The sequence below is a fragment of the Arachis duranensis genome, chromosome 3, assembly GCF_000817695.3.
Source record: "Arachis duranensis cultivar V14167 chromosome 3, aradu.V14167.gnm2.J7QH, whole genome shotgun sequence".
Lineage (NCBI taxonomy): Eukaryota > Viridiplantae > Streptophyta > Magnoliopsida > Fabales > Fabaceae > Arachis > Arachis duranensis.
Window position 1 is genome coordinate 116567448 of NC_029774.3, and position 9087 is coordinate 116576534.

Below are 9087 nucleotides of genomic sequence, written 5' to 3' on the forward strand. Positions count from 1 at the left end.
TGCGAGTGACAGCCGCATAGGATCATTTTCCTGAGAGGATTAAAGTAGCCATCGTCGAACGGTGAACCCCTATACACAGCTTGCCATGGAAAGGAGTAAGAAGGATTGAGTTGAAGCAGTGGGAAAGCAGGCGTTCTTGAGCCATACAGTATCTCCATTCGCTTATCTGAAATTCCCACCAATGAATCTGCATAAGTACTCTATCCCTTTTATTATTTCTATTTTCTTATTTCTATTCTCGAAACCATAAACAAATTTAATCTGCCTAACTGAGATTTACAAGGTGACCATAGCTTGCTTCATACCAACAATCTCTGTAGGATCGACCCTTACTCGCGTAAGGTTTATTACTTGGACGACCCAGTACACTTGCTGGTTAGTTGAACGGAGTTGTGTCCACTCGTGCCAATTTCAAATTCCATAAAAGTATAACTTAAAGAATAGTGATCACAATTTCGTCCACCATGCTCCATTCTGGAAGCATATCAGAAGGACACCTTTTGGTTAATTGCTTGTATCTTTCTCAAGCTTCATAGAGGGATTCACCTTCCTTCTGTTTGAAGGTTTGGACTTCCACTCTAAGCTTGCTCATCTTTTGAGGTGGAAAGAATTTAGTCAAGAAAGCATTGACCAACTTGTCCCAAGAGTTCAGGCTTTCTCTAGGTTGTGAGACCAACCATATCCTAGCTCTGTCTCTTACAGCAAAGGGGAAAAACATGAGTCTGTAGACCTCGGGATCAACCCTATTGGTCTTAACAGTATCACAGATTTGCAAGAATTCAGCTAAGAACTGATGAGGATCTTCCGATGGAAGTCCATGAACTTGAAATTCTGATGCATTAGAGAAACTAATTGAGGCTTAAGCTCAAAGTTGTTTGCTCCAATGGCAGAAATTGAGATGCTTCTTCCATAGAAGTTGGAAGTTGGTGCAGTATAGTCACTAAGCATCTTCCTTGCATCCCTTGAATTTTTGTTGGGTTCGGCTGCCATGTCTACTTCTTTTTTGAAATTCTCTGAAAGGTCCTCTCCGGAGTGTTGTGCTTTAGCTTCTCTTAGCTTCTTCTTTAGAGTGCTTTCAGGTTCAGGATCAGCTTCAACAAGAAAGTTTTTATCCCTATTTCTGCTCATACGAAAAAGAAGAGAACAAAAGGGAGTAGTGGAATCCTCTATGTCACAGTATAGAGACTCCTTGATGTGTCAGAGGAAAAAGGAGTAGAAGAATGAAAAGAGAGAGGAGGTGAGTTCGAATTTTTTTTAGATAAGTGGAGGAGGAATGTTAGCAATTAAATAAAATAAATAGAAAGAGATGAAAGAGAAAGAGTTTTCAAAAATTTGAAAAAGGAATAAAATAAAATTAGAATTGAAAACAATTAGTTAATAAAAAGATTTTTGAAAAAAAGTGGTTAGTGATTTTCGAAAATTGGAAGGGGAAAAGTGGTTAGGTGGTTTTGAAAAAGATTAGAAATAGTAATTAGTTAAAAGATATTTGAAAATAATTTTGAAAAGATAAGAAGTTAGAGAAAAGATTTTGAAATCAAAATTTAAAAAGATATGATTGAAAAAGACTTGACTGAAAAAGATATGATTTTAAAAAGATATGATTGAAAAAGATTTGACTGAAAAAGATTTGATTTTTAAAATTGATGACTTGACTAACAAGAAACTAAAAGATATGATTCTAGAATTTAAAGATTGATCTTTTCTTAACAAGAAAGTAACAAACTTGAAATTTTTGAACCAAAAAATTAGTTGTTAGCAAGAATTTTTGAAAATGTGGAAAGATAAGATTTTAAAATTATGAATTAAAATATGAAAATTTGAAAAAATTTGAATTTGAAACGAAATTACCTCCCCTGTGTCATCCTGGCGTTAAACGCCTAGGACGCTATCCATTCTGGCGTTTAACGCCCAGAATGCTACCTCTTTGGGCGTTTAACGCCCAGCCAGATACCCTGGCTGGCGTTTAACGCCAGAATTCCTTCCTTACTAGTAAACGCCCAGCTTTTTCTCTGTGATTCCTCTGCTGTATGTTCTGAATCTTCATTTCTCTGTATTATTTACTTGAAAAGAGATATTTTTGATTTTTTTGAATTTTTAATGAGGAGAGAGAAAAATAACAAAATGACACAAAATATGCAAAATTAAGATCGGAACAAGTAATGCATGCAAGAACACTTTGAATGTCAAGATGAACACCAAGAACACTTTGAAGATCATGATGAACATCAAGAACATACTTTTGAAAATTTTTAAGAAAAGAAAGATATGCAAGACACCAAACTTAGAAATTTTGAATGTTCAAACACTATGATTTTGAAAATGCATATGAAAAACAACATAAAACACAAAACAGGAAAATCATGAGATCAAACAAAGGAAATCATAAACAACAACTCAAAGATCACAGAAGAACACAATGCATGAATTTTTTTTCGAAAACTTAGGAAAATTAAAAACATGCAATTGACACCAAACTTAGAAATTGACACTAGACTCCAACAAGAAACACAATATATATATATATTTTTATGGTTTTATTAATTTTTTTGTATTTATTATTTTTTTCGAAAATAAAAATAAAAGAAATCTTAAACATAAAATAAAATTACCTAATCTAAGCAACAAGATGAATCATCAGTTGTCCAAACTCAAACAGTCCCCGAAAACTGCACCAAAAACTTGGTGCACGAAATTGTGATCACACTTTTTACAACTCCGCACATCTAACCAGCAAGTGCACTGGGTCGTCCAAGTAATACCTTACGTGAGTAAAGGTCGATCCCACAGAGATTGACGACTTGAAGCAAGCTATGGTCATCTTGTAAATCTCAGTTAGGCGAATTCAAATGGTTATGAGGATTTGATAATTAAAAGATAAACAAAGTGGAAAATAACATAGAGATACTTATGTAGTTCATTGGTGGGGATTTCAGATAAGCGTTTGGAGATGCTTTGTTGCTTGTGAACCTCTACTTTCCTATTGTCTTCATCCAATCATGCGTCCTCCCTTTCATGGCAAGCTGTATGATCCTCTCAGTGAAAATGGTCCGGCTACAGACACTGTACTGCTAATCAACTGTCGGATTTCTCGTCTCGGATGACATATACCAGGCACAGCTACCGCAGGGTTAATCATCTGTCGGTTCTCACTTGTGTCGGAATAAGATCCATTGATCCTTTTGCACACTGTCACTGCGCCCAACATTCGCCAGTTTGAAACTCCTCACAGTCATCCCTTCCTAAATCCTACTCGGAATACCACAGACAAGGTTTAGACTTTCCGGATCTCAGGAATGCTGTCTATTGATTCTAGCCTATACCACGAAGATCCTAATCACGGGGTCGGATGCTCTGTTGTCAGGAGAGACGATGCGAATCCGTGGATTAGAGACCCAAGAGAGTATACTCTGGCTGGCGTCCAATGACTACGTTGAACATCATGTAGACTGCTTTGTGGTTGTCAGGCACGCAGATCTTGGCTAAGCGAATACTGAAGATAGTGGGTGATTGTCATGGGTCACCCCTTCAGTCTGACTTAACTGAATTAAATATAAGAGTATATCTTGGAGAAGAAGTAGGCATGAATTTAAGGAAAAACAATAGTACTTGCATTAATTCATGAGGAACAGCAGAGCTCCTCACCTTAATCTATGAGGTGTAGAAACTCCACCATTGAAAATACATAAGAGAAAAATGGTCTAGGCATGGCCGAATGGCCAACCTCCCCAAAGATGATCATAAAGCTCAAGGGTTCCAAAGACTTCTAATACAATAGTAGAAAGTGCTATTTATACTAAACTAGTAAACTAGGTTTATAGAAAATGAGTAACTAAGTGCAGATATTGCAGAAATCCACTTTCAGGGCCCACTTGGTGTGTGTTTGGGCTGAGCTTTAAAGCTTTCACGTATATAGGCCACTCTTGGAGTTAAACGCCAGCTTGGATGCCAGTTTGGGCGTTTAACTCCAGTTCTGGTGCCAGTTTCAGCGTTTTATGCCAGAAAAGGGTCTCTGGTGGGCGTTTGAATGCCAGTTTGGGCCATCAAATTTTGTGCAAAGTATAAACTATTATACATTGCTGGAAAGCCCAAGATGTCTACTTTCCAATGCAATTGAGTGCACGCCAATTGGGCTTCTGTAGCTCCAGAAAATCCACTTCAAGTGCAGGAGGGTCAGAATCCAACAGCATCTGTAGTCCTTTCTCAGCCTCTGAATCATATTTTTGCTCAGGTCCGTCAATATCAGTCAAAAAATACCTGAAATTATAGAAAAACACACAAACTAATAGTAAAGTCCATAAATGTGATTTTTGCATAAAAACTAATAAAAATATACTAAAAAGTAACTAAAACATACTAAAAACTACCTAAAAACAATGCCAAAAAGCGTATAAATTATCCGCTCATCAGTCGTTATTTGGTCGAAACAGGTGAATTGACTAATAATAAATATTTGAAAATGAGATATTTTTCCTCTTTCCTAGTAAAGAATGTTTTTTTACTTGGTTTTCAAATTTGTAACCAAATTCAATTCTTAGTTGGGTTCAACTAGAAAGAACTTTTTATGATCAATTCTTTTGAGGAGAAATGAAAGTAACATTGTCAGATCTATTTATGGTGAAGAGAGAAAAATCTAAGTCAATATGATAATTATCTCATGTTCGAAAGAAATTGGTGAATCAACAATTTCTCGACTTAGCCCAGTTGGCTGATAAAGTTCAACAAATAAAAAAATTAAATAAAGAAAAAGAAGAACAGGAGTCAAATAAAAGGAAATTTTTTTAAATAAAAAGATTAATTACGTCGATTGCATGAGCGAAGAAAAGTCGAACAGTGAATCTGCTTTTGCTGCAGAATTAAAAGATGGACCTCCCTATGTATGTTGAGCTCTTAATCCAACAAAGGATAAGACTCCCTTGTTAGGGGGAAAGAATTATTCTTTCGATTTAACAAAAGCTAAATAGATCTTTGACATATTGCTAAAAGATAAATAACTTGTACTTCTTGAAGGGAAAAGAATGCCGTCTGTTTCAGAAATGAGAAATAAAAAGTATTGCAAATTTTATAAAGCTTCTAGATATTATATTGAAAATTGTGTTTGTTTCAGGAACTTAAAACAAAAAGCTATTGATGAAGGTCGACTTAAGTTTGCTGGTAAGCCTGACATGAAGGTGGATTTCGATTCGTTTTAGCTTACCTCAAATTTTGTTGAAACAGAAGAAATGGCATTCCCAGTAAACATGGCTTTTTTCGAACTTATCAAGAAAGATTAACAATTCAAACTCGACATATTTGAAGAAAAAAGGTCTATCTATCCAAAAGCAGGGAAAGATCTACTAGACTTTCTATTAAGACAAAGGGAGAAAAAAGGAAATGTAGCTATATGCCCACGGTGTAGTTGTAACACCCTAGCACACAAAGTGTTATGCTTAAGTCATAAAACAGTGGTGGTAAGATATTACGACCTCTAAAAATAAAATTATATATGTAAATATAGTTGAAAGGAAGTTGCTATCTAGGAGCCTTTGAAGAAAAGTTAAAACAAAAGCGTTAAACCGAAAAGCGCAACACTAATGTAAATATTAGCGTAACTGAAGCAAAATAAGAGTAAACTATACATGGATATATACTAAAGAGTTCCAAGATACAGATAATAAAGCTCATGACTCGTTCACGAAGATAAACCAGTTAGCGCACATAAGTATATATAAATATATATAAGAGAACACAAAAGAACCCAAAATATAGTTTTACATAACCTGTTTCTCCAAATCAACCTCTAAGAGGGATAAAACATCATATATATAAGTAGTGAAAATAATAAGCATCTACATATAAACAACATAACCAAAAGTAAAGTCCTAAAATGCAAAAGGTCTTCGCTGTGAGAAGCTTCCAGCATGCCTCAGCGAGGTGCCTCACGTCCTGCATCTGAAAACCACAAAATATGTATGGGGTGAGAACCAGAGGTTCTTAGCATGGTAACAGTGCCCACATCTCTAAAATATAATGTCTCAGGAAAGCCGAAAGTGATCCTAGAACTTCTGACATATGATTTAATCTTATAAAAACATAGCTAAACCAAAATTACATTAGGCAACTAACTAAGGATCTTCATTCTAACTAATACTTCCCTTTCCAACTCCTCTGAACCTCCCAACTACCATTGGAATCATTTGTTTCAAACACAATTATTACGTGTAAGGAAATCACAATTAGGATTCAGATACAACAGATAAACAGGTAGCAAGTATTTTATGCAATCAGTTAGGCATTCCAAAACAAAGCACACCAAACAAACATATAGATGCATATGATGCATGCCTGTCCTATAGCTGATAAGTCTCATCTGTCGGTTATATAGCCAACCCAACAAGTCCTGGTAACAAACCATTGGACTGTCCTTCTGTCACTTATCCCCAAATTTCAATTCATAAACATTCATAATCATATAACACACACCAGTGTATATCTACAGGGGCAAGCTCACCGGAAAGGTCTAAGTGTCTGGCCAATCTTATGATATAGGGTTAGCAGAGTATCGAGTTTCAACCTGGAGCACATGGTGACAAGCCACTGCTTTCACCCAGGGAAACTCGTATCTCAGATATTTAGAAGTGCAACAACCACATAATCAATCAAAATTCATATATTCATAATCAGCCATAATTCATTATCAACATAGCCATCCGGCTCAAAATATAAACAAAACTTTTGCCAGCCCTTGCAAAACTGTACCTCTCACATACGTGGCACTGGTTCGCGTACGCGAGCCCCTCAACCCGAGAGCATTGCACGCATTGCGTGTCATGTGGTCGCGTACGAAACCAAAGAAAACGCACGTCTGCATACGCGACACACATCTCGTGTACGCGAGTCTCTGGACAGTGTCCAATGGCTGCATCGCGTGTGTTTCTTGCGTACGTATGCATAGCAGATGTTTCAAAAAGCTGCTAAGTCCAAAATCCCTGTTTTGCACACCAAATTTTGATCGTGCATAACTTTCTCATTTTAAAACATTTTTTCTTCGTTCCTCGAATGGTGTAAACCTCTCGAACCAAATTTTCTTTCTAAACAAGTTTGATAAAAATCGAAGATTTGGAGGTCAAGTTATGCTCCACCAAAGTTGGTCAAAATAATAGTTTTCATTAACTTTACAAACCTCCACTTTCAAAAACATACCAATTTCAAACCTTTTAAAAACCAACCCAAAGCTTACCATAACAGCATCATACACTCCCAAATCATATTTCCAACCTCCTCATTCATCCCACAACTTACCAATCCTTCACTTTCATCAATCTCAACTCAATGTTTCAAGTTCAACAATATTCAAATTCATTAACCATTATGCATATCAATCAATATCATATACAAATTACATATCTCATTAACAAGAGCATCAATCACAACCTCCAAAACCATTAACCACATACGTAGTAATCAATCTTCGCCAACCACAACATCATAATTCAATTTCTATCTTACAATCATTAGCCTAAGTTTTCACGACACATTATATTTTAGATACGAGAAACTGAAGCCATACCTTAGTCGATTCCCCGATAAACCTGAAATACCTCAAGCATTTTCACACCACAAGCTATCAACTACAGCCCCTCACCAACGAATCCTAGTGGTGCACGAAATTGTGATAATCAATGGTGCCATCAACATGGTACGCTCAATTGTAATCTCAACTCTTTATCACAACTTTGCACAACTAACCAGCAAGGGCATTGGGTCGTCCAAGTAATAAACCTTACGCGAGTAAGGGTCGATCCCACGGAGATTGTTGGTATGAAGCAAGCTATGGTCATCTTGTAAATCTCAGGCAGGCGGATTCAAATGGTTATGGAGGATTAATGATTAAAAGATAAATAAAACATAAAATAAAGATAGAGATACTTATGTAATTCATTGGTGAGAATTTCAGATAAGCGTATGGAGATGCTTTGTCCCTTCCGTCTCTTTGCTTTCCTACTGTCTTCATCCAATCCTTCTTACTCCTTTCCATGGCAAGCTGTCTGTTGGGCATCACCGTTGTCAATGGCTACAGTCCCGTCCTCTCAGTGAAAATGTTCAACGCGCTCTGTCACAGCACGGCTATTCATCTGTCGGTTCTCGATCATGTCGGAATAGAATACAGTGATTCTTTTGTGTCTGTTACTAATGCCCCACAATCGCGAGTTTGAAGCTCGTCACAGTCATTCAATCCTTGAATCCTACTCAGAATACCACAGACAAGGTTTAGACCTTCCAGGTTCTCTTGAATGCCGCCATCAATTCTAGCTCATACCATGAAGATTCTGATTAAGGAATCCAAGAGATAAACATTCAAGCCTTGTTTGCTTGTAGAACGGAAGTGGTTGTTAGGCACGCGTTCATAAGTGAGAATGATGATGAGCGTCACATAATCATCACATTCATCATGTTCTTGGGTGCGAATGAATATCTTAGAACAAGAATGAGCTGAATTGAATAGAAAATAATGCCAAAAAGAAACTGAAAATCAAATAAGAGAAAAAGAAGAGAATATGCAATGAATTCCAAAAACATCTATAAAGATCTGTATTAATTAGATGAGCGGGGCTTTTAGCTTTTTGTCTCTGAACAGTTTTGGCATCTCACTCTATCCTTTGAAATTCAGAATGATTGGCTTCTCTAGGAACTCAGAATCCAGATAGTGTTATTGATTCTCCTAGTTAAGTATGATGATTCTTGCACACAGCTACTTTATGAGTCTTGGCCGTGGCCCAAAGCACTCTGTCTTCCAGTATTACCACCGGATACATACATGCCACAGACACATAACTGGGTGAACCTTTTTAGATTATGACTCAGCTTTGCTAGAGTCCCCAATTAGAGGTGTCCAGGGTTCTTAAGCACACTCTTTTTGTCTTGGATCACGACTTTATTTTTTACCCTTGCCTTTTGGCTTTTTTTCTGCTTGCTTTCTCTCTCTTTTTTTCGCACATAATCTCCCTTTTTTTGTATTTACTGCTTTTTCTTGCTTCAAGAATCATTTTTATGATTTTTCATATCCTCAGTAACATGTCTCCTTTTTTCATCATTTTTCAAGAGCCAACA

At 36.6% G+C, this 9087-nt stretch overlaps 1 non-coding gene across 1 annotated transcript; it reads left to right on the forward strand.

The window, feature by feature from the left end:
- Positions 1 to 478: 478 nt before the first annotated feature.
- LOC127745998 (small nucleolar RNA R71) lies at positions 479 to 586 on the forward strand. The gene has a single exon (XR_008007619.1). It is a non-coding gene; the product is annotated as a small nucleolar RNA R71 (small nucleolar RNA).
- Positions 587 to 9087: the final 8501 nt, after the last annotated feature.